A 27,096-nucleotide genomic window follows, 5' to 3' on the forward strand; every position below is an offset into this window, starting at 1 on the left:
CCTCTTTAATGGCTTTTGAGTGGTGAGCAGCTGGACCCCACTTTTGGTTATAATTTCATGTGGCTATATTTTCACTTTATTAGAAGTATGGTACATTTTGCAATTTAAATTTAATTTCACTCTACTTAAGATGGCTTTCAGCAAGCAGTCTTACTGGGCAATATAAAATTCAGTGGGGTATTTGTGGCACAAGATCAATACATCCTTAATTTACCTCTGGTATATATTTTGCTCAGTTTTAAACATGTGACAAAAAATTATTGATTTTTCCCTTTAGAAAACCAAAGTATTTAATATTTTTTCCTATCACTTATGTGCATTGGTTCAACAAGAAACCTCTGGAGAGTTTTTCAACCATTCTTCTTTGACAAAAGAAGAAATCATACTTTTCCAGGAAGACTTGGAAGTTTTAAGCTTGTCTTAAAACTCGGATACAGGGACAGTCTTACAAGTAAAAGTGATAAAATAAGTAACATGATTTTGGGAAAGAGGGAGAGCTCCCGTGCCTCTCCCCAAATTCTCTTCTAGCCAATGTATTATTTTTTTAAAATCTTTATTGGAGTATAATTGCTTTACAATGTTGTGTTAGTTTCTGCTGTATAACAAAGTGAATCAGCTATACATATACATATATCCCCACATCCCCTCCCTCTTGCACATCCCTCCCACCCTCCCTATCCCACCCCTCTAGGTGGTCACAAAGCATGGAGCTGATCTCCCTGTGCTATGCAGCTGCTTCCCACTAGCTATCTATTTTACATTTGGTAGTGTATATATGTCAAGGCAACTTTCTCATTATGTCCCAGCTTACCCTTCCCCCTCCCCGGGTCTTCAAGTCCATTCGTTACGTCTGTGTCTTTATTCCTGTCTTGTCCCTAGGTTCCTCATGACCATTTTTTTGTTTGTTTTTTACATTCCATATATATGTGTTAGTATACAGTATTTGTTTTTCTCTTCCTGACTTACTTCACTCTGTATGACAGATTCTACGTCCATATCCCTCACTACAAATAACTCAATTTCGTGTCTTTTTATGGCTAATATTTCATTGTATATATGTGCCACATCTTCTTTATCCATTCATCTGTCAATGGACACTTAGGTTGCTTCCATGTCCTGACGATTGTAAATAGTGCTGCAATGAACACTGTAGTACATGACTCTTTTTGAATTATGGTTTTCTCAGGGTATATGTCCAGTAGTGGTATTACTGGGTCATATGTTAGTTCTATTTTTAGTTTTTTAAGGAAACTCCATACTGTTCTCCATAGTGGCTGTATCAATTTACATTCCCACCAACAGTGCAAGAGGGTTCCCTTTTCTCCACACCTTCTCCAGCATTTATTGTTTGTAGATTTTTTGATGATGGCCATTCTAACTAGTGTGAGGTGATACCTCATTGTGGTTTTGATTTGCATTTCTCTAATGATTAATGATGTTGAGCATCCTTTCATGGTTTGTTGGTAATCTGTATATCTTCTTTGGAGAAATGTCTATTTAGGTCTTCCACCCATTTTCAGATTGGGTTGTTTGTTTTTTTGATACTGAGCTGTATGAGCTGCTTGTATATTTTGGAGATTAATCATTTGTCAGTTGCTTCATTTGCAAATATTTTCTCCCTTTCTGAGGGTTTTCTTTTGTCTTGTTTATGATTTCTTCTGCTGTGCAAAAGCTTTGAAGTTTCATTAGGTCCCATTTGTTTATTTTTGTTTTTATTTCCATTTCTCTAAGAGGTGGGTCAGAAAGGATCTTGCTGTGATTTATGTCATAGAGTGTTCTGCCTATGTTTTCCTCTAAGAGTTTTATAGTGTCTGGCCTTACATTTAGGTCTTTAATCCATTTTGAGTTTATTTTTGTGTATGGTGTCAGGGAGTGTTTTAATTTCATTCTTTTACATGTAGCTGTCCAGTTTTCCCAGCACCACTTATTGAAGATGTGCTCTTTTTCCCACTGTATATTCTTGCCTCCTTTATGAAAGATAAGGTGACCATATGTGTGTGGGTTTATCTCTGGGCTTTCTATCCAGTTCCATTGATCTATATTTCTGTTTTTTGCCAGTACCATACTGTCTTGATTACTGTAGCTTTATAGTATAGTCTGAAGTCCGGGAGCCTGAGTCCTCCAGCTCTGTTTTTCTTTCTCAGGATTACTTTGGCTATTTCGGGGTTTTTGTGTTTCCATACAAATTGTAAAAATTTTTTTCTAGTTCTTTGAAAAATGACAGTGGTAGTTTGATAGGGATTGCATTGAATCTGTAGATTGCTTTGGGTAGTATAGTCATTTTAATAATGTTGTTTCTTCCAATCCAAGAACATAGTATATCTCTCGACCTGTTTGTATCGTCTTTAATTTCTTTCATGAGTGTCTTATACGTTTCTTCATACAGGTCTTTTGTCTCCTTAGGTAGGTTTATTCCTAGGCATTTTATTCTTTGTGTTGCAGTGCTAAATGGGAGTGTTTCCTTAATTTCTCTTTCAGAATTTTCATCATTAGTGTATAGGAATGCCAGAGATTTCTGTGCATGAATTTTGTATCCTGTTACTTTACCAAATTCATTGATTAGATCTAGTAGTTTTCTGGTAGCATCTTTAGGATTTTCTATGTATAGCATCATTTCATCTGCAAACAGTGACAGTTTTACTTCCGCTTTTCTTAGTTGGATCCCTTTTATTTCCTTTTCTTCTCTGATTGATGTGGCTAAAACTTCAAAAACTATGTTGAATAATAGTGGTGAGAGTGAGCAACCTTGTCTTGTTCCTGATTTAGAGGAAATGGTTTCATTTTTTCACCTTTGAGAACAATGTTGGCTGTGGGTTTGTCATATATGGCCTTTATTATGTTGAGGTAGGTCTCCTCTATGCCCACTTTCTGGAGAGTTTTTATCATAAATGGGTGTTGAATTTTGTCAAAAGGTTTTTCTCCATCTATTGAGATTATCATATGGTTTTTATCCTTCAATTTGTTAATATGGTGTATCACATTGATTGATTTGCATATATTGAAGAAACCTTGCATTCCTGGGATAAACCCCACTTGATCATTGGTGTATTCTCCTTTTAATGTGCTGTTGGATTCTGTTTGCTAGTATTTTGTTGAGGATTTTTGCATCTATGTTCATCATTGATATTGGCTTGTAGTTTTCTTTGTTTGTGACATCTTTGTCTGATTTTGGTATCAAGGTGATAGTGGCCTCATAGAATGAGTTTGGGAGTGTTTCTCCCACTGACGTGTTTTGGAAGAGTATCTAAATGTTTGATAGGATTCACATGTGAAGCCATCTGGTCTTGGGCTTTTATTTGTTGGAAGATTTTTTTGTTGTTGTTGGAAGATTTTTAATCACATTTTCAGTTTCAGTTCTTGTGATTGGTCTGTTCATATTTTCTATTTCTTCCAGGTTCAGTCTTGGAAGGTCGTACTTTTCTAAGAATTTGTCCATTTCCTCCAGGTTGTCTATTTTATTGGCATATACTTGCTTGTAGTAGTCTCTCATGATCCTTTGTATTTCTGCAGTATCAGTAGTTACTTCTTTTTCATTTCTAATTCTGTTTGAGTCTTCTCCCTTTTTTTCTTGATAAGTCTGACTAATGGTTTAACAATTTTGTTTATCTTCTCAAAGAACCAGGGATTAGTTTTATTGATCTTTGCTATTGTTTCCTTCATTTCTTTTTCATTTATTTCTGATCTGATCTTTATGATTTCTTTCTTTCTGCTAATTTTGGGGTTTTTTTGTTCTTCTTTCTCTAATTGCTTTAGGTATAAGTTTAAGTTGTTTATTTGAGATGTTTCTTATTTCTTGAGGTAGGATTTTATTGCTATAAACTTCCTTTCGAGGACTGTTTTTGCTGCATCACATAGATTTTGGGTTGTCGTGTTTTCTTTCTTTTTTTTTTAAAGACATAAATCCCTTCCAAACTCACATCACATTCTGATTGCCTCTCTTTTACCAAAAGGAATGTTTTTCCTTGTATTATAGTCACTCATGTATATATTTTTTTGAATTATATTTTATTAATTTTTTTATACAGCAGGTTCTTATTAGTCATCAATTTTATAAACATCAGTGTATACATGTCAATCCCAATCATCCAATTCATCACACCACCACCTCCACCCCCCGCTGCTTTCCGCCCTTGGTGTCCATACGTTTGTTCTCTATATCTGTGTCTCAATTTCTGCCCTGCAAACTGGTTCAGCTGTACCATTCTTCTAGGTTCCACATATATGCGTTAATATACAATATTTGTTTTTCTGTTTCTGACTTAACTTCACTCTGTATGACAGTCTCTAGAGCCATCCACGTCTCTACAAATGACCCAATTTCGTTCCTTTTTATGGCTGAGTAATATTCCATTGTATATATGTACCACATCTTCTTTATCCATTTGTCTGTCAACGGGCATTTAGGTTGCTCTCATGACCTGGTTATTGTAAATAGTGCTGCAATGAACATTGGGGTGCATGTGTCTTTTTGAATTATGGTTTTCTCTGGGTATATGTCCAGCCAGTAGTGGGATTGCTGGATCATATGGTAATTCTATTTTTAGTTTCTTAAGGAACCTCCATGCTGTTCTCCATAGTGCCTGTATCAATTTACATTCCCACCAACAGTGCAAGAGGGTTCCCTTTTCTCCATACCCTCTCCAGCATTTGTGGTTTGTAGATATTCTGATGATGACCGTTCTAACTGGTGTGAGGTGATACCTTATTATAGTTTTGATTTGCATTTCTCTAATGATTATGATGTTGAGCAGCTTTTCATGTGCTTCTTGGCCATCTGTAGTCTTCTTTGGAGAAATGTCTATTTAGGTCTTCTGCCCATTTTTGGATTGAGTTGTTTGTTTTTTTAATATTGAGCTGCATGAGCTGTTTATATATTTTGGAGATTAATCCTTTCTCAGTTGCTTCATTTACAAATATTTTCTCCCATTCTGAGGGTCGTCTTTTCGTCTTGTTTATGGTTTCCTTTGCTCTGCAAAAGTTTTGAAGTTTCATTAGGTCCCATTTGTTTATTTTTGTTTTTACTTCCATTACTCTAGGAGGTGGATCAAAAAAGATCTTGCTGTGATTTATGTCAAAGAGTGTTCTTCCTATGTTTTCCTCTAAGAGTTTTATAGTGTCCGGTCACACATTTAGGTAGGTCTCTAATCCATTTTGAGTTTATTTTTGTGTATGGTGTTAGGGAGTGCTCTAATTTCATTCTTTTACATGTAGCTGTCCAGTTTTCCCAGCACCACTTATTAAAGAGACTGTCTTTTCTCCATTGTATATCCCTGCCTCCTTTGTCATAGATTAGTTGACCATAGGTGTGTGGGTTTATCTCTGGGCTTTCTATCTTGTTCCATTGATCTATGCTTCTGTTTTTGTGCCAGTAACATATTGTCTTGATTACTGTAACTTTATAGTATAGTCTTAAGTCAGGGAGTCTGACTCCTTCAGCTCTGTTTTTTTCCCTCAAGACTGCTTTAGCTATACGGGGTCTTTTTTGTCTCCATATAAATATTAAGATTTTTTGTTCTAGTTCTGTAAAAAATGCCATAGGTAATTTGATAGGGATTGCATTGAATCTGTAGATTGCTCTGGGTAGTATAGTCATTTTCACAATATTGATTCTTCCAATCCAAGAACATGGTATATCTCTCCATCTGTTTGTATCATCTTTAATTTCTTTCATCAGTGTCTTAAAGTTTTCTTCATACAGGTCTTTTGTCTCCCTAGGTAGGTTTATTCCTAGGTATTTTATTCGATTTGTTGCAATGGTAAATGGGAGTGTTTCCTTAATTTCTCTTTCAGATTTTTCATCATTAGTGTATAGTAATGCAAAAGATTTCTGTGCATTAATTTTGTATACTGCAACTTTACCAAATTCATTGATTAACTCTAGTAGTTTTCTGGTGGCATCTTTAGGATTCTTTATGTATAGTATCATGTCATCTGCAAACAGTGACAGTTTTACTTCTTCTTTTCCAATTTGTACTCCTTTTATTTCTTTTTCTTCTCTTATTGCCGTGGCTAGGACTTCCAAAACTATGATGAATAATAGTGGTGAGAGTGGACATCCTTGTCTTGTTCCTGATCTTAGAAGAAATGCTTTCAGTTTTTCACCATTGAGAATGTTGTTTGCTGTGGGTTTGTCATATATGGCCTTTATTATGTTGAGGTAGGTTCCCTCTATGCCCACTTCCTGTAGAGTTCTTATCATAAATGGGTGTTGAATTTTGTCAAAAGCTTTTTCTGCATCTATTGAGGTGATCATATGGTTTTTATTCTTCAATTTGTTAATGTGGTGTATCACATTGATTGATTTGCGTATATTGAAGAATCCTTGCATCCCTGGGATAAATCCCACTTGATCATGGTGTTTGATGCTTTTAATGTGTTGTTGGATTCTGTTTGCTAGTATTTTGTTGAGAATTTTTGCATCTATATTCATCAGTGATATTGGTCTGTAACTTTCTTTTCTTGTAGTATCTTTGTCTGGTTTTGGTATCAGGGTGATGGTGACCTCATAGAATGAGTTTGGGAGTCTTCCATCCTCTGCAAATTTTTGGAAGAGTCTGAGAAGGATGGGTGTTAGCTCTTCTCTAAATGTTTGATAGAATTTGCCTGTGAAGCCATCTGGTCCTGGACTTTTGTTTGTTGGAAGATTTTTAATCACAGTTTCAATTTCATTACTTGTGCTTGGTCTGTTCATATTTTCTATTTCTTCCTAGTTCAGGCTTGGAAGGTTATACCTTTGTCCATTTCTTCCAGGTTGTACATGTTATTGGCATAGTGTTGCTTGTAGTAGTCTCTTAGGATGCTTTGTATTTGTGCCATTTCTGTTGTAACGTCTCCTTTTTTATTTCTAATTTTATTGATTTGAGTCCCCTCCCTCTTTTTCTTGATGAGTCTGGCTAATGGTTCATCAATTTTGTTTATCTTCTCAAAGAACCAGCTTTTAGTTTTATTGATCTTTGCTATTGTTTTCTTTGTTTCTATTTCATTTATTTCTGCTCTGGTCTTGATGATTTCTTTCTTTCTGCTAACTTTGGGTTCTGTTTGTTTTTCTTTCTCTAGTTCCTTTAGGTGTCAGGTTAGATTGTTTATTTGAGATGTTTCTTGTTTCTTGAGGTAGGCTTGTATAGCTATAAACTTCCCTCTTTAATCTGCTTTTCCTGCATCCCATAGGTTTTGGATCGTCGTGTTTTCATTGTCACTTGTCTCTAGGTATTTTTTGAATTCCTCTTTGATTTCTTCAGTGATCTCTTGGTTATTTAGTAACGTATTGTTTAGCCTACATGTGTTTGTGTTTTTTATGATTTTTTCCCTGTAATTCATTTCTAATCTAATGGTGTTGTGGTCAGAAAAGATACTTGGTATGATTTCAGTTTTCTTAAATTTACTGAGGCTTGATTTGTGACCCAAGATGTGATCTATCCTGGAGAATGTTCCATGTGCACTTGAGAAGAAAGTGTAATCTGCTGTTTTTGGATGGAATGTCATATAAATATCAATTAAATCTTTGTGGTGTATTGTGTCATTTAAAACTTCTCTTTCCTTATTTATTTTCATTTTGGATGATCTGTCCATTGGTGAAAGTGGGGTGTTAAAGTCCCCTACTATGATTGTGTTACTGTCGATTTCCCCTTTTATTTTATTTGCCTTATGTATTGAGGTGCTCCTATGTTGGATGCATAAATATTTACAATTGCTATATCTTCTTCTTGGATTGATCCCTTCATCATTATGTAGTGTCCTTCTTTGTTTGTTGTAATAGTCTTAATTTTAAAGTCTGTTTTGTCTGATGTGAGAATTGCTACTCCAGCTTTCTTCTGATTTCCATCTGCATGGAATATCTTTTTCCATCCCCTCACTTTCAATCTGTATGTGTCCCTAGGTCTGAAGTGGGTCTCTTGTAGGCAGCATATATATGGGTCTTGTTTTTGTATCCATTCAGCCAGTCTGTGTCTTTTGATTGGAGCATTTAATCCATTTACATTTTAAGGTAATTATTGATATGTATGTTCCTATTTCCGTTTTCTTAATTATTTGGGGTTTGTTTTTGTAGGTCTTTTCCTTCTATTATGTTTCCTACCTAGAGAAGTCCTTTAGCATTTGTTGTAAAGCTGGTCTGGTGCTGCTGAATTCGCTTAACTTTTGCTTGCCTGTAAAGTTTTTAGTTTCTCTGTCGAATCTGAATGAGATCCTTGCTGGGTAGAGTAATGTTGCTTATGGTTTTTTCCCTTTCATCACTTTAAATGTGTCCTCCCACTCCTTTCTGGCTTGCAAATTTTTCAGTGAAAGATCAGCTGTTAACCTTATGGGGATTCCCTTGTATGTTATTTGTTGTTTTTCCCTTGTTGCTTTTAATATTTTTTCTTCCTATTTAATTTTTGATAGTTTGATTAATTTGTGTTTTGGTGTGTTTCTCCTTGGATTTATCCCATATGTGACACTCTGTGCTTCCTGGCCTTGACTCTTTCCTTTCCCATATTAGGGAAGTTTTCAACTATAATCTCTTCAAATATTTTCTCAGTCCCTTTCTTTTTCTCTTCTTCTTCTGGGACCCCTATAATTCGACTCTTGGTGAGTTTAATGTTGTCCCAGAGGTCTCTGAGACTGTCCTCAATTCCCTATATTCTTTTTCTTTATTCTGCTCTGCAGCAGTTATTTCCACTATTTTATCTTCCAGGTCACTTGTCTGTTCTTCTGCCTCAGTTATTTGCTATTGATTCCTTCTAGAGAATTTTTAATTTCATTTATTGTGTTCTTCATCTTTGCTTGTTTGCTCTTCAGTACTTTAGGTCCTTGTTAAACGTTTCTTGTATTCTCCATTCTATTTCTGAGATTTTGGATCATATTTACTACCATTACTCTGAATTTTTTTTCAGGTAGACTGTCTATTTTCTCCTCATTTGTTTGGTCTGGTGGGTTTTTACCTTGCTCCTTCATCTGCTGCATATTTCTCTGTCTTCTCAGTTTGTTTAACTTACTGTGTTTGCGGTCTCCTTTTTGTAGGCTGCAGGTTTGTCATTCCTGTTATTTATGGTATCTGCACCCAGTGGGTGAGGTTGGTTCAGTGGCTTTGGGGAAAAACAAACAAACAAAAATCAAACATACAGAATCCCAAACCAAATGGTAATAGCAATACTAAACAGACAAAATCACACAAAGAAACTCACACACACACTCATAAAAAGAAAATAACAAGTAAACAACTAAAAAAAAAAAAAAAAGAACAGACAGTACACTAGGACAAATGGTGAAGGCAAACCTAAACAGACAAGATCACACAAAAAAGTACACATACACACTTGCAAAAAGAGAAAAATAAAAATAAAATAAAATAAAAATTTAAAAAATAGTAATAAAATAAATAAAATAAAAAAATAAGAATAATGAGATAAAAAATAATAAATAAAAAAATTAAAAAGTTAAAAAAAAGAGAGTAACCAAACCAATAAACAAATCCACCAATGATAACAAGCACTAAAAACTAAACTAAGATCAACATAAAAACAGAAATGAATCAGATGCAGAAAGCAAACCCCAAGTCTACAGTTGCTTCCAAAGTCCACTGCCTGAACTTTGGAAACATCCGTTGTCTAATTAGGTATTCTTCAAATGCAGGGGTTTTCAAGTTGATTGTGGGAATTTAATCTGCTGCTCCTGAGGCTGCATGGAGAAATTTCCCTTTCTTTTCTTTGTTTGCACAGCTCCTGGGGTTCAGCTTTGGTTTTGGCCCTGCCTTTGTGTGTAGGCCACACTCAGGCATCTGTTCCCCTCCCAGACAAAAGAGGGCTAAAGCAGCAGCTGATTAGGGCTATCTTGCTCACTCAAGCCAGGGAGAGGGAGGGGTATGGTAGTCATAAGTGGAATGCAGGGCAAGCTTGTGGCGGCAGAGACTGGCGTGACATTGCAACAGCCTGAGGCATGCTGTGTGTTCTCCCAGGGAAGGTGTCCCTGGATTGTGGGACCCTGGCAGTGGTGTGCTGCACACGTTCTCAGGGCAGTGTGAGTAGTGACCTGTGCTTACACACAGAATTCTTGGTGGCAGCAGTGGTGGTGTTAGCAGTTCTTGCCCATCTCTGGGGTCTGAGCTGAGAGCCATGGCTCACACCCATCTCTGGAGCTTGCTTAGGTGGTGCTCTGCCTTCTGTGCACACACGGAGTGGGAATCCCCTCTCCTCGTGCACCCTGAAACAATGGTCTTTTGACTCTTTGGCAGGTCCAGACTTTTTCTCACACTCCCTCCCAGCTAGCTGTGGCACACTAGCCCCATTCAGGCTGTTTTCATGCAGCCAACCCCAGTCCTCTCCCTGGCGTCTGATCTTCTAAGCCCAAGTCTCAGCTCCCAGCCCTCACCTGTCCCAGTGGTTGAGCAGACAGGCATCTCATGTTGGTGAGTGCTGGTCAGCACTGATCCTCTGGGCTGGTATCTCTCCACTTTGCCCTCTGCACCCCTGTTTCTGTGCTCTTCTGTAAGGCTCTGAAGTTTCCCCCCTGCCCACCCCTTGTCCCCACCAGTGAAGGGGCTCCCTAGTGTGTGGAAAATTTTCCTCCTCACAGCTCCATCCCAGAGGTGAAGGTCCCGTCCCTATTGTTTTGTCTCTGTTTTTTCTTTTTTCTTTTGCCTTACCCAGGTACTTGAGGATTTATTTGCCTTTTGGGAAGTCTGAGGTCTTGTGCCAGCATTCAGTAGGTGTTCTGTAGGAGTTGTTCCACATGTAGATGTATTTTTGATGTATTTGTGGGGAGGAAGTTGATCTCTCCATATCTTACTCCTCTGCCATCTTGAAGGTCCTCCTAGCCAATGAGTCTTTTTCTGAAATTTCACATTTAAAAATTTTTCTTGTTAAAGTGCAAATTCTCTTAGGAGGAATTGGGAATGAAGCTTTGTTCACACTGAAATTTAAGGGGCTAATATCAGATTTTACTCCTGAAGACAAGTTAATATCTTATAAACTCCCAAGCTCTGGAGGGAGAAGGAAGGGAATAAGAAAGAACTACAGAGATGAGGATGTAACAAAAAAATGCTGGAAACCCCTAACTTAGACTTTGTCAACTCTGCAGTTCTGCAGGGTTGATATCACCATCTGGGCAAGGACCTGAGGCCAAGCCTGGGAGAATGTGCTGTTCTCTCCTTATTCTCTACAATTAGTTTTCAGACTCAATATTGCTCAATCCTTTAACAGTTTTCTGGTGGCATACCATGAAATGTGGGGAAATAAATCCCCTATCTATTTTGTAATTCAGAGTGAAATATCCTCAGTTTATTGGTTTTGAGTATACAATTGATTCTGGTCAGTCATTCATTAGTAATGGGCAAAATGATTTTAAATATTCAATAACTGTGCTATGCCCATTTCTGTATCTACATATGTCTTCATAAGAATCACCAAGGGTAATTTTACATTTATCTATTCAAGCTCTGGCCAATGCTGAGTTTAGCAATAAATTACTTACAAACACTTTTTATTTTAAAGCTCGATTAGGATTCCACAATGTATATATTTGTCAAATACTGAATAATTCAGATGGCTTTTAACTAGTTCTCACTGCAAAGGCTGAGGGTGGGGAGTAGGACTTAGAGAGAAAGGCATCATAGAGCCCAGGAGAAAAAAGAGCAAGAAGTGAATTAACAACTCCAAGTTAATAAGAAAGTAAATGGCTAATTAGAGAGCTAGGTGATCATACTAATTTGAATGGAGAAGTTCATCTGGGTTGATGGTTGGAGCAAGGCCAGGGTTAATAAAAGAAGCTAACATTATTCAGTGCCATGTTCTGGGACTGTGCTAAGCCCTTTATATGCATTGTATCACTGAACCATTACAGAAGACCTAGGAACTAGGTACCACTATAATCCTGATTTTATAAATAAGGATATTGTTGTTGAGAGATGTCAGGTAATGTGCCTATTTCCAGAGCCAAAGAGTAAAAGTTAGTCTCACCTGTTGGATGATGGCTATCTAACTGGTCAGAGGCCATATGACTTTAGAGCCCAAACTTGAAACCACTGCATTCTACTGAGAAGGATCAAGATGCAGGCAGGAGGGAAGGAAAGGCAAAATTGATAAGGATCTTGGAATATGGATTGTTGGGATCAGAGGTACACACACTACAGCTCCATCTTTGCTGTGAGGTGTTCTCAGTACCTACAGTTGCAATCAATCTTTTCTCTTCTGGGATCCCATAGTACTTTGCATATAACTCTAACACTTTCATAGTCTGATTTGTTCTTTATAATATACTGACTTAAAAAATTAATTTTTAACAACTTTATTCACATACAATAAACTTCACATATTTAAAATGTACAATTTGATAAGTTTGACTAATGTATATGCCTGTGAAACCATCACCACAATCGTCACCTCCAAAAGTTTCTTGGTGTCCCTTTTATAATGTGTCATTTTACTCCTTGTATCAGTCAGAGTTCTTCAGAGAAACAGAACTAATAGGGTATATATTATAAGGAATTGGTTTCTGCAATTATGGAGACTGAGAAGTCCCAAGACCTCTAGTTGGCAAGCTGGAGACCCAGGAGATTCAATGGTGTGGTTCCAGTCTGAGTCCAAAGGCCTGAGAACCAGGAGACCCAATGATTAAGCTCTAGTCTGAAGGCTGTAGGATCCACTCAAAGAAGAGCTGATTTTTCTTTTTGAGTTCAAAGGCAGGAAAAAATTAATGTCCCAGCTCAAACAGTCAGGCAGGAGGAGTTTCCTCTTACTCAGCTTTTTTGTTCTATTGATTCTATTTTGTTTAGTTGATTGATGAGACCCATCCACATTAAGGAGGGCAATCTGCTTTACTCAGTCTACCTATTCAAATATTATTCTTATCCAGAAACACTCTTACAGACAAACCCAGAATAAAGTTTGACCAAATGTCTAGGCACTCTGTGACCCAGTCAAGTTGACAGATAAAATTGACCATCACAACTCTTTTCCTTGTCCATCTACCCAGGTAACAACTATTGATCTTTTTCTGTCACCATACATTAGTTTGCATTCCTTAGAATTTTATATAAATAAAATCAAACAGTATGTACTGTACACTTTTCTCTCTGACTTTTTTCATTCAACAATTATTTCACTCACACTGTTGCACATATGAATAGTTCATTCGTTTTTATTGCTGAATAGTTTTCTGTTGTTTAGATGTATCACAGTTTATTTATCTATTCATCTGTTGATGGACATATGGGCTGTCTACAGTTTTTAACAATTACAAATAAAGCTGCTATGAGTGTTCACGTACAAGCCTTTGTGTGGGTATATATCAATATTTTTATTTCTCTTGCGTAAATACCTAGAAGTGGAATGGATGGATCACATGGTAGGTGTATGTTGAACTTTAAAAAAAAAAGTGTCGAGAGGAGCTTCAAGATGGCAGAAGAGTAAGATGTGGAGATCAGCTTCCTCCCCACAAATACATCAGAAATACATCTACATGTGGAACAACTCCTACAGAACACCTATTGAAACCTGTCAGAAGACTTCAGGCCTCCCAAAAAGCAAGAAACTCCCCACGTACCTGGGTAGGGCAAAAGAAAAAGGGAAAAACAGAGACAAAACAATAGGGATGGGACCTGCACCAGTGGGAGGGAGCTGTGAAGGAGGAAAGGTTTCCACACACTAGGAAGCCCCTTCGCAGGAGGAGACTGTGGGTGGCAGAGGGGGGAAGCTTCCGAGCCATGGAGGAGAGCACAGCAACAGGGGAGCAGAGGGCAAAGTGGAGAGATTCCCACACAGAGGATTGGTGCCGACCAGGACTCACCAGCCAGAGAGGATTGTCTGCTCACCTGCCAGGACAGGTGAGGACTGGGAGCTGAGGCTCGGGCTTTGGAAGTTGGATCCCAGGGAGAGGACTGGGGTTGGCTGTGTGAACACAGCCTGAAGGGGGCTAGTGTACCACAGCTAGCCTGGAGGTAGTCTGAGAAAAAGTCTGGAGCTGCTGAAGAAGCAAGAGACTTTTTCTTCACTCTTTGTTTCCTGGTGTGCGAGGAGAGGGGATTAAGAGCACTGCTTAAAGGAGCTCCAGATACAGGCATGAGCTGCGGCTATCAGCACTGACCCCAGAGACAGGCATGATTTGAAAAGGCTGCTGCTGCAGCCACCAAGAAGACTGTGTGCAAGCACAGGTCACTATCCACACCTCCCCTCCCAGGAGCCTGTGCAGCTCGCCACTGCCAGGATCGCATGATCCAGGGACAACTTCCCCGGGAGAACACATGGCGCGCCTCAGGCTGTTGCAACGTCACGCCGGCATCTGCCACCGAGAGTCACCCTGCACTCCATACTCCTCTTTCCCTCCGGCCTGAGTGAGTCAGAGGCCCCAAATCAGCTGCTCCTTTAACCCCATCCTGTCGGAGCAAAAAACAGAGGCCCTCAGGCAACCTACAGGTAGAGGTGGGGCCAAATCCAAAGCTGAACACCAGGGGCTGTGTGAACAAAGAAGATAAAGGGAAATTTCTCTCAGACACCTCAGGAGCAGCAGATTAAATCTCCACAATCAACTTGATGTACCCTGCATCTGTGGAATACATGAATAGACAACGAATCATCCCATTTGAGGAGGTGGACATTGGGAGCAATGATATATATATATTTTTCCATTTTTCTCTTTTTGTGAGTGAGTATGTGTATGCTTCTGTGGGTGATTTTGTCTGTATAGCTCTGCTTTTACCATTTGTCCTAGGGTTCTGTCTGTCCATTTTTTTTTCTTTTTTAGTATAGTTTTTAGTGCTTGTTATCATTGGTGGAATTATTTTTCAGTTTGGTTGCTCTTCTTTCTTTCCTTCTTTTTTTTATTACTTAAAAAAAATTCTTTTAATAATTATTTTTTATTTTTTTATTTAATAACTTTATTTTATTTTATATTCTTCTTTTATTCTTTCTTTTTTTTCTCCCTTTTATTGTGAGCCGTGTGGATGACAGGCTCTTGGTGCTCCAGCCAGGAGTCAGGGCTGTGCCTTTGAAGTGGGAGAGCTAAGTTCAGGATATTGGTCCACAAGACACCTCCCAGCTCCACATAATATCGAATGGCGAAAATCTCCCAGAGATCTCCCTCTCAATGCTAAGGCCCAGCTCCACTCAACGACCAGCAAGCTCCAGTGCTGGACACCCTATGCCAAACAACTAGCAAGATGGGAACACAACCCCACCCATTAGCAGAGAGGTTGCCTAAAATCATAATAAGGCCACAGACACCCCAAAACACACCAACAGATGTGGACCTGGCCACCAGAAAGACAAGATCCAGCCTCATCCACCAGAACACAGGCACTAGTCCCCTCCACCAGGAAGCCTACACAATCCACTGAACCAGCCTTAGCCACTGGAGACAGACACTGAAAAGAACGGGAACTACAGACCTGCAGCCTGCAAAAAGGAGACCACAAACACAGTAAGTTAAACAAAATGAGAAGACAGAGAAATATACAGCAGATGAAGGAGCAAGGTAAAAACCCACCAGACCTAACAAATGATGAGGAAATACTCAGTCTACCTGAAAAAGATTTCAGAGCAATGATAGTAAAGATGATCCAAAATCTCAGAAATATAATGGAGAAAATACAAGAAATGTTTAACAAGGACCTAGAAGAACTAAAGAGCAAATAAACAGTGATGAACAACACAATAAATGAAATTAAAAATATTCTCGAAGGGATCAATAGCAGAATAACTGAGGCAGAAGAATTGTTAGTGACCTGGAGATAAAATAGTGGAAATAACTACCAGAGAGCACAATAAAGAAAAAAAGAATGAAAAGAATTGAGAACAGTCTCAGAGACCTCTGGGACAACATAAAACGCACCAACATTCGAATTATAGGGGTCCCAGAAGAAGAAGAGAAAAGGAAAGGGACTGAGAAAATATTTGAAGAGATTATAGTTGAAAACTTCCCTAATATGGGAAAGGAAATAGTTAATCAAGTCCAGGAAGCACAGAGGGTACCATACAGGGTAAATCCAAGGAGAAACACGTCAAGACACATATTAATTGAGCTATCAAAAATTAAATACAATGAAAAAATATTAAAAGCAGCAAGGGAAAAGAACAAATAGCATACAAGGGAATCCCCATAAGGTTAACCGTTGATCTTTCAGCAGAAACTCTGCAAGCCAGAAGGGAGTGGCAACACACATTTAAAGTGATGAAAGGGAAAAACCTACAACCAAGATTACGCTACCCAGCAAGGATCTCATTCAGATTTGAAGGAGAAATTAAAATCTTTACAGACAAGCAAAAGCTAAGAGAATTCAGCACCACCAAACCAGCTTTACAACAAATGCTAAACGAACTTCTCTAGGCAGGAAACACAAGAGAAGGAAAAGACATACAATAACAAACCCAAAACAATTAAGAAAATAGTAATAGGAACATACATATAGATAATTACATTAAATGTAAATGGATTAAATGCTCCAACCAAAAGACATAGACTGGTTGAGTGGATACAAAAACAGGACCCATATATATTGCTGTCTACAAGAGAACCACTTCAGACCTAGGGAACATACAGATTGAAAGTGAGGAGATGGAAAAAGATATTCTATGCAAATGGAAATCAAAAGAAAGCTGTAGTACCAATTATCATATCAGACAAAATAGACTTTAAAACAAAGACTATTACAAGAGACAAAGAAGGACACTACATAGTGCTCAAGGGATCAATCCAAGAAGAGGATGTAACAATTGTAAATATTTATATACTCAAAATAGGAGCACCTCAATACAGAAGGCAAATGCTAACAGCCATAAAAGGGGAAATCAACAGTAACACAATCATAGTAGGGGATTTTACAACCCCACTATCACCAATGGACAGATCATCTAAAATGAATATAAATAAGGAAACACATGCTTTGAATATACATTATACAAGTTGGACTTAATTGATATTTATAGGACACTCCAACCAAAAACAACAGAATAAACTTTCTTCTCAAGTGCTCATGGAACATTCACCAGGATACATCATATCTTGGGTCCCAGATCAAGCCTTGGTAAATTTAAGAAAATTGAAATCGCATCAAATATCTTTTCCGACCACAATGCTATGAGACTAGATATCAATTACAGGAAAAAATCTGTAAAAAATACAAACACATGGAGGGTAAACAATACATTACTTAATAACAAAGAGATCACCGAAGAAATCAAAGAGGAAATAAAAAAATACCTAGAAACAAAGACAGTGAAAACATGACGACCCAAAACCTATGGGATGCAGCAAAAGCAGTTTTAAGGGGGAAGTTTATAGCAATACAAACCTACCTTAAGAAAGAAGAATCATCTCAAATAAACAACCTAACCTTACACCTAAAGCAAATAGAGAAAGAAGAACAAAAAAAACCCAAAGTTAGTAGAAGGAAAGGAATCATAAAGATCAGATCAGAAATAAATGAAAAAGAAATGAAGGAAACGATAGCAAAGGTCAATAAAACTAAAATCTGGTTCTTTGAGAAGATAAACAAAAGTGATAAACCATTAGCCAGACTCATCAAGAAAAAAAGGGAGAAGACTCAAATCAATAGAATTAGAAATGAAGAAGTAACAACTGATACTGCAGAAACACAAAGAATCATGAGAGATTACTACAAGCAACTAAATGCCAATAAAATGGACAACCTGGAAGAAATGGACAAATTCTTAGAAATGCACAACCTTCTGAGACTGAACCAGGAATAAACAGAAAATACTAACAGACAAATCACAAGCACTGAAATTGAAACTATGATTGAAATCTTCCAACAAACAAAAGCCCAGGACCAGATGGCTTCACAGGCGAATTTTATCTAACATTTAGAGAAGAGCTAACACCTATCCTTCTCAAACTCTTCCAAAATATAACAGAGGGAGGAACATTCCCAAACTCATTCTACGAGGCCACCATCACCCTGATACCAAAACCAGACAAAGATGTCACAAAGAAAGAAAACTACAGGTCAATATCACTGATGAACATAGATGCAAAAATCCTCAACAAAATACTAGCAAACAGAATCCAACAGCACATTAAAAGGATCATATACTATGATCAAGTGGGGTTTATCCCAGGAATGCAAGGATTCTTCAGTATACACAAATCAATCAATGTGATACACCATATTAACAAATTGAAGAAGAAAAACCATATGATCATCTCAATAGATACAGAGAAAGTTTTTGACAAAATTCAATACCAATTTGTGATAAAAACCCTCCAGAAAGTAGGCACAGAGGGAACTTTCCTCAACATACTAAAGGCCATATATGACAAACCCACAGCCAACATCGTCCTCAATGGTGAAAAACTGAAACCATTTCCACTAAGATTAGGAACAAGACAAGGTTGCCCACTCTCACCACTATTATTCAACATAGTTTTGGAAGTTTTAGCCACAGCAATCAGAGAAGAAAAATAAATAAAAGGAATCCAAATCAGAAAAGACGAAGTAAAGCTGTCACTCTTTGCAGATGACATGATACTATACAAAGAGAATCCTAAAGATGGTATCAGAAAACTAGTAGAGCTAATCAATGAATTTGGCAAAGTAGCAGGATACAAAATTAATGCACAGAAATCTCTTGCATTCCTATACACTAATGATGAAAAATATGAAAGTGAAATTAAGAAAATACTCCCATTTACCATTGCAACAAAAAGAATAAAATACCTATGAATAAACCTACCTAAGGAGACAAAAGACCTGTATGCAGAAAATTATAATACAGTGATGAAAAAAATTAAAGATGATACAAACAGACGGAGAGATATACCATGTTTTTGGATTGGAAGAATCAACATTGTGAAAATGACTGTACTACCCAAAGCAATCTACAGATTCAATGCAATCCCTATCAAACTACCACTGGCATTTTTCACAGAACTAGAACAAAAAATTTCACAATTTGTATGGAAACACAAAAGACCCCGAATAGCCACAGACCTCTTGAGAAAAAAAAAAACGAAGCTGGAGGAATCAGGCTCCCGGACTTCAGACTATACTACAAAGCTACAATAATCAAGACAGTATGGTACTGGCACAACACCAGAAATATAGATCAATGGAACAGGATAGAAAGCCCAGAGATAAACCCACACACATATGGTCACCTTATGTTTGATAAAGGAGGCAAGGATATACAGTGGAGAAAAGACAGCCTCTTCAATAAGTGGTTTGGGGAAAGCTGGACAGCTACATGTAAAAGAATGAAATTAGAGCACTCCCTAACACCATACAGAAAAATAAACTCAAAATGGATTAAAGACCTAAATGTAAGGCCAGACACTATCAGTCTCCTAGAGGAAAACATAGGCAGAACACTCTATGACATAAATCACAGCAAGATCCTTTCTGACCCACCTATAGAGAAATGAAACCAAAAACAAAAATAAACAAATGAGACCTAATGAAACTTCAGAGCTTTTGCACAGCAAAGGAAACCATAAACAAGACCAAAAGACAACCCTCAAAATGGGAGAAAATTTTGCAAATGAAGCCACTGACAAAGGATTAATCTTCAAACTTTACAAGGAGCTCATGCAGCTCAATATCAAAAAAACAAACAACCCAATCCAAAAATGGGCAGAAGATCTAAATAGGCATTTCTCCAAAGAAGATATACAGATTGCCAACAAACACATGGAAGAATGCTCAACATCATTAATCATTAGAGAAATGCAAATGAAAACTACAATGAGATATCATCTCACACCGGTCAGAATGGCCATCATCAAAAAATCTACAAACAATAAATGCTAGAGAGGGTGTGGAGAAAAGGGAACATTTTTGCACTGTTGGTGGGAATGTAAATTGACACAGCCACTATGGAGAACAGTATGGAGATTCCTTAAAAAACTAAAAATAGAACTTCCATACGACCCAGCAATCCTACTACTGGGCATACTGAGAAAACCATAATTCAAAAAGAGTCATATTCCACAATGTTCATTGGAGCTCTATTTACAACAGCCAGGACATGGAAGCAACCTAAGTGTCCATCGACAGATGAATGGATAAAGAAGATGTGGCACATACATAGAATGGAATATTACTCAGCATAAAAAGAAATGAAATTGCGTTATTTGTAGTGAGGTGGATGGACCTAGAGTCTGTCATACAGAGTGAAGTAAGTCAGAAAGAGAAAAACAAATACTGTATGCTAACACATATATATGGAATCTAAAAAGCAAACAAAAAAAAATGGTCATGAGGAACCTAGGGGCAAGGCAGGAATAAAGATGCAGACCTACTAAAGAATGGACTTAAGGATATGGGGAGGAGGAATGGTAAGTTGGGACGAAATGAGAGAGTGGCATGGACATATATACACTACCAAATGTAAAATAGATAGTTAGTGGGAAGCAGCTGCACAGCACAGGGAGATCAGCTCAGTGCTTTGTGACCAGCTAGAGGGATGGGATAGGGAGTGTGGGAGGGAGGGAGACGCAAGAGGGAAGAGACATGGGGATATATGTATATGTATTACTGATTCACTTTGTTATAAAGCAGAAACTCACACACCATTGTAAAGCAATTATACTCCAATAAAGATGTTAAAAAAAAAAAAGAAAAAAAAGTCACACTCTTTTCCAAAGTGGGTGTATCATTTTATATTCCTACCAGCAGTGTATGAGAGTTCCAGTTCTTCCAGAACCTTGTGAACACTTAGTATGGCCAGTCTTCAATTTTATCCATTTTAATAAGTATGTAGTCGTATCTCATTCTAGTTTTACTTTTGGTTTTCCTAATGACTAAGGGTATTGAGCATCTTTTTATGTTATTTTCATCCATATATATTCTTTGGTGAAAGTGTCTATTTAAATATTTTGGGCATTTTTTTTGACTGTTTATTTTATTATTGTTTTTTGAGAGTTATTTACATGTTCTAGTACAAGTATTTTATCAGATATATCACTTGAAAAAATTTTCTCACAGTCTATGGGTTTTCAGCTATTCTCTTCAGTGTCATTTCAAGAGGAGATATTTTTGATTTGATAAAGTCCAATTTATCAATTTGTTCTTTTATGGATTGTGACTTTGCTGTTACTCAAAGAAATATTTGTCTAGCCCCAAATTGCAAAAATTATTTTCTTCTGTAAGATTTATAGTTTTATATTCTGTGATCCATTTTGAATTAATATTTCTTCATGGTTCAAGATGTGATCAAAGTGCAATTTTATTCTGTTTTTTGTGTAAGAAAATCTCATCGTTCTAGTACCATTTGTTGAAAACACTATCCTTTCTCCATTGAATTACCTTTGTTGAAAATCATTTGTCAGTGTGTGGGCTTATATCTGTATTCTCTATTCTGTTACGTTGGGCTGTTTTCCATCTGTACGACCAATACCACACTGTTTGGATTACTGTTGCTTTATTATAAATAGTAGTGTTAGTGTAGTCCCGCAACTTTGTTTTTCCTTCTCAAAGTTTTTTGGCTAATCTAGGTCCTTTGCATTTCAATGTGAAGTTTTGAATAAGTTCATCATTTCTACAAAAAAGCCTGCAGGAATTTTGATTAGTATTACATTGAATTACAGATCAATTTGGGGAGAACTTGCATTTGACAATTGTGTCTTCTGACCCATGAACCTAATATATTTCTTCATGTGTTTAGAATTTAATTTCTCTCAGCAAAGTCTTGTATTTTTCAGTGTATAGCTATGTCACTTCTTTTGTTAGATTTATTGCTAAGAATTTCATATTTTAGTGCTATTTTAAATATTTATTTGTATTATGTATATTTACAAATAGTGTGTTTAAAAATACCAATTTCTATTCATTTGTTGTTACTATAGAAATGCCACTGATTTTTGTACATTGACATTTTATCTTGAAGTCTAACTACTCTCAATTATAAGTTCTAGGAGCTTCTTTGTAGATTGTATTGGATCTACTACATAGATTATCATTTTGTCTGTGAATAAACACAGTTTTAACTCTTCATTTCCAATTTGGATTCTCTTTGTTTTTTCCTTCTTGCTCCTGTCTTCCCTACCTTCCTCCTTCCTTCCTTAATTCTTTCTTTCTTTTCTTTCCTTCCTTCTCTCTCCCTCTCTCTCTCTTGCTTTTCCTCTCCTTCTCCCTCTCTGTCTGTCTGTATCTATTTCTTTCTTTCTGTGAGAACCTCCAGTATAATGTTGACTAGAAGTGGTGAGAACACTGTTTCCTTTAATTCTTCCGGTGGTTCTTCCTCCAGCTGTGGATAGTTTCTTCACTTGCATGTACTGATCAGTGTTCAGTGGGGCACTCATGGGGGATGTTCTGTAAATATACAGGGCTCTTCTCTCTGCAGCTCTTGTCTTCAGTATTTTGTTTTGAGAACTCTAGCTTTGGTTTCCCCAGACTCTCATGTCTATCTCCTCACCTCAAGGATTCTGCTGGCTTCTGATTGGTTTTTCCTCCCTGCACAGCTATCTGTAAACTCTCTCAAGGAAGTAGGCTTGGACAATTTTAAGGTTCACCTCATTTTTTCCCCATCTCTCAGGGATTATGGCCCTTCAGTGCCTGATGTACAGTGTTTTGCAATATGTTGTCTCATATATATTGTATTTTTTAAAAATTGTTTCAAGCAAGAGGGTAAATCTGGTCCCTGTTAGTTCTTAATCAAGAAGTTATGTGCACATTGATTAGTCAGATAGTATTACAATGTTTACAATGAAAAAATAATAGTTGCTACCTTCCACATCCCCAATATTTGTCCCCTGGAATCAGTCATTCTAGATGTTTGAGCTATTTCTTCTGGAAATTAACTCCATATTTCTACTTGCATGCTTATATTGCTTTTTGAAGTTTTCAGTTTTAAGCTTTGGCTTCCTATTCCCCATCCTGCATACCTTCCTCCCCATATCCCCACCTTCTAATTTAGGTATGTCACAATTTTTGGTTAAATATAAAATGTTTTATATTAATGTAAATACTGTATACAGTTAAGCCACAGAGTGTAACAAATTAAAATTTTCTTTGAAAATAATATTCCTTTTTATTGGAGTTTGAAATCAAACCTGCCTGGACATCAGATCACCTAGGAAGTTTTGTAAGAATATATACTTTTGGGCTTTAGCTTGGGTCTTCTGAATTTGAATCTCTAGTCTGGAATCTTAGAGAAAGTATTTTTAAAACATTCAGTGGACCATTCTGACTCAGCTGGTCTTCTGCAGTTTGGGAATAACTGCCTTCAAGCTCAAGAAGTATGCAGTTGTAACTATGATAACATCTTCATCATTATTGAACTGTCAGACCGCACTGAGTGTTGCTGTCCTGGATTTCTGTCTGGTACTACACATCAGTCATAAGATCCCATGATCTCATCTGTCAACCAGCACCAAGCCACTGATCTGAGGCTTGTTAACAATGACTGGATTATAACTGGACCTGAACATGTGGACCTCAGGCACGGTATGCATATTGTTGGGTTCACTGAACTGAAATAAGAGTTAACAGTATCTTTTGAGAAGTCAGTTACATGGGATTGACTCAATTGCTTACGTGCACCTATATTATAGTGATATTAGTTTGCAAAATTTTCTGTTTTGGTTAGAAGTAGCTTTGAACACGGTATGCTGTGCAAATCGTCATTAGCACCACCTGTCTCCCCATTAGCTTGTGTTGCCTAATTAGATTTCCACCATATCAGGAAATGTTCAAGGTGTGCAAATGGCAAGGCTTTACCTTGCTTAGCCATCTAGTGGGAACCAGAGGATAAGAAGTGAATTAACTCTCTGTCCTTGAAAATCTAGGTACTGTTTTTAAGCGGTAAATGTTAAGTTAGAAATATTCTCCTGAGACACAAACTATAGGTCCTTCCTGGAAGACGCACAACTTTTCCTGATAATCATCACAAGTGCTGATGCCAGATGCATTATTAACAAAGCATATGCACATTCTGGGAACTTTTGAAGGGTAAAGTTTGGCTTAATGACCAGGCAGACTCCAATATGTAAGCGACACAGTCTCTGAACATCTATGCTGCATAATTCACCTTCATCTTACAGTTTTGGAAGTCAATGTCCTTGCCTCATTGTCACAAACATGAAGTAATTCCAACAGTTTAAACCTAAGTCTTCCATACAATCCCTTCCTTGAGGAAGTGTTCCACACTTCATTAGTGAAAACTGGTCTAAAAATTCTGATTTGTAGAAATACTATAAAATCTCACACACTCCATCAACCACACATTTCCAGAACATCTGGAAACTGAACTTGATAGCAGCAACCTCTGCTATTGCAGAAGACTGTTTTGCCTTTCAGAGAACACATTAGGTACTTTAGGAAATGATACAATTCTGAGTTCTCCAGAACAGAGCAAACTGGTCATTAACTGATTAATCCACACATTCATTAATATAGCTATTCATTCATTCATTCATTCATTCATTCAAGAAATATTTGGTAAGTCCCTTCCACATGAGATGCACTGGGGTACTGAGAAAGACTATAAAGAAAAATAATACAGTAACAGGAGGTTTGGGTGGGGTGTGTGTGTTATTTTAAATATAGAAGGACCCTTTGGTGAGATGTCATTCTAGCAGAGACCTGAGTGAACTGAGGAAGTAAGTCACGGGAATATGAAAGTGATATGTTTCAGATAGAGGAAAGAGCAGGTAAAAATGTCCTGAGGCAACGTTTGAGAAACAGCAAAATTTGATATTTTGTTGAAACATTTGAGAAATAGCAAAGAGAACAGAAGAATGAAAAAAGTAGGAGGTGGGATCAGAAGGTAGAAAGGGGGCCTGGCTTTGCTAGGGTATAAAATATGATATAATTTAAATGTGCTGTTAGTGGGTCTTATGCAGGAGAATGACATGATCTGACTTGGGTTTTTAAAGGATCCCTGTTACTGCTGAGTGGAGTATAGATTTGTTGGGGGTGGGGGCAGAAAACCTCAGGGGATGACTAGAGTCAGGGATTTGTAGCTCTTGGGATGCTTATGCCAGTGTTAGAAATATACCAGTAAAGTAGAAACAGCAGATCTTCGAAGACAGGTCACATATTTTTGATTTATTGCTACAGACATGATAGCCTTAGAAAAACTCCACATTGCTATAATTCAGCTGGGCAAGTAAGTACTAAAATAAAATCTACCATGTTTTAAAAACTAGATCTCTCTGCCCTCCTTGAAGAAAGAGGAAGGCAATAAAATAAATGAAATCCTCCTTTTTTAATACACACTGGGCATAAATTGTTACTTACCCAGAGTATGTAGGCAAGTATTGTTTGTAAGACAGGACTGTTAAGTGTCAATTGTACAGGTTTTTCAAGAGTTGATTTTATAAGAGATCTTCAAGGAAAAAATTTGGAAGAAAGAAAATAATTCTGAGCATTTTTTTTTTTTGCTGAAAACACAAAAATTATTAAGCAGATATGTTTTTCTAATACCAAATTGTGTGAAAATACAAACATCCGTTCTGAAATGCAGGTTCCCGAGCTCAATCTCCAGAGATTTGAAATCATAAACTTGAAGTGAGGTCCAAGCACCTATATTTTTAACTTGATTTACAGAAGTGAATAATCTGCTCATATTTTAGATAATTGTCTGTGAATAGTTTTTCTCAAAAGTAGGCTTTTGCTAAAAGTTTGATTATATATGTTTAAATAAGATCATGAAGTTCAGCTGTTTATATTCTCAGCATTGTGAAACATACTCAGAATCTGCACTTTTCTGGAAATTGCTCTTTTCTCCTTCTCCCATGACAGGGTTATGGAAGGACAGACATTTCCCATAATACTCCCTTACTTCTACCTCTTTCTCTAGTCTCAGTTATGGTTGATTGATCCAGAAGTGCTGTCCTGATCTAAGTCAGGCTAATCGGAGCTGTTCCTCAAGACCAGAGATTCAAGCATCCTGATTGATGCCATAAGATAGAAAATGTGGGAATGTTTTTCAGTACATTGGAGAGAGCTGATCATTGGTAATAGATAAGAATTAAGCCCACACAGAAAGGAAAGCAGGGACAATATGAAAATAGTCCTGATAGTATTTGTGTTCTGGTTCCAATTATTCTTGAAATCAAGTTACATTCCTATACTGTACCTCAGTATCTGTATTAGTTAGCAATTGCTGTGCAACAAATTATGCCAGTGCTTCATGATTTAAAACAACAATATTCATTTATTGTCTCTGAAGATATCCATAGGTCAGGAATTCATACATGGCAATGGGTGTGGCTTGTCACTGCTCCATGACATCTAGTACGTAGGCTGGAAACAAAGGGTGGGACTTGAAATTTTCTAAAGCTCATTCACTCATACATCTGGTGGTTGATAGCTTCCAGGTGAGACCTTAGTTAGCTAGGACAGTTAGTTGGAACACTCTCACATGACCTCTCCATGTGACCTGGGCTTACTCATAACATGGTGGTGTAGGGTGACCAGCCATCAGGGTTTGCCTGGGACTGATTGGTTTCCCAGGGCATGTGACATTCAGTGCTAAAACTGTGGAAACCCCAGCTAACCCAGGATGAGTTATGCTTCCTACTTGATATCTGGGTTCCAATGATAGTTCCTGAGAGATAGATAAACAGTATGTCAAATGGAAGCTGCATTTATTTTTTCTTAACCTAGTCGTGAATGTCAAATAGATCACATTTGCTGTTCTCCATTGGTTGGGTCAATCATAAACTCCAGGCAGATTCAAGGGAATAGAATATAGACTCCTCACCATTTGGTGGGAGGAGTGTCAGTCACGTTGTAAGATGAGCATGTGAGAATGGCTAAATATATCAGTGTGACCATAAAGATGGCCACAATATTCTAAAACACAGTTTGGTACAATATTCTTCCATAAATCCCCCTCTTCTTTAAATTAGTTCAAATTGGGCTTCTGTCACTTGCAAGTGAAATAATCGTTAAAAAAAACTCTCAATATTACCAGTTAATAATATTTTAACAATCTACTGAAACTTTGGGTTGAGTTATAAATATTAGGGAGTCTAACTTATTTCTGAACAACTAGTACCAGCTGATGGAAGTGGGCTGACGGAATATCTGCAGAAAAGACCCAAGTTTCTCCCAGAAAGAGTCTAGATCTGCCTCAAGACACAAACAAATACATTATCAGGGTCCTAAAGTTTCATACCATAACACTCTTATATGAGAAACACTGCAAAGTAGGCATTACTAATTTC

At 37.3% G+C, this 27,096-nt stretch overlaps 1 protein-coding gene and 1 long non-coding RNA gene across 2 annotated transcripts in view; one reads left to right on the forward strand and one right to left on the reverse strand.

Moving 5' to 3' along the window:
- RDX (radixin) overlaps nucleotides 1-27,096 on the forward strand; it is a 652,052-nt gene that overhangs the window by 455,279 nt on the left and 169,677 nt on the right. The window lies entirely within an intron of this gene.
- LOC309606502 overlaps nucleotides 1-27,096 on the reverse strand; it is a 232,592-nt gene that overhangs the window by 22,834 nt on the left and 182,662 nt on the right. The gene's annotated exons all lie outside the window — the stretch shown is intronic.

Source organism: Balaenoptera borealis, assembly GCF_965194805.1.
Source record: "Balaenoptera borealis genome assembly, chromosome: 11".
NCBI classification, from domain to species: Eukaryota; Metazoa; Chordata; class Mammalia; order Artiodactyla; family Balaenopteridae; genus Balaenoptera; species Balaenoptera borealis.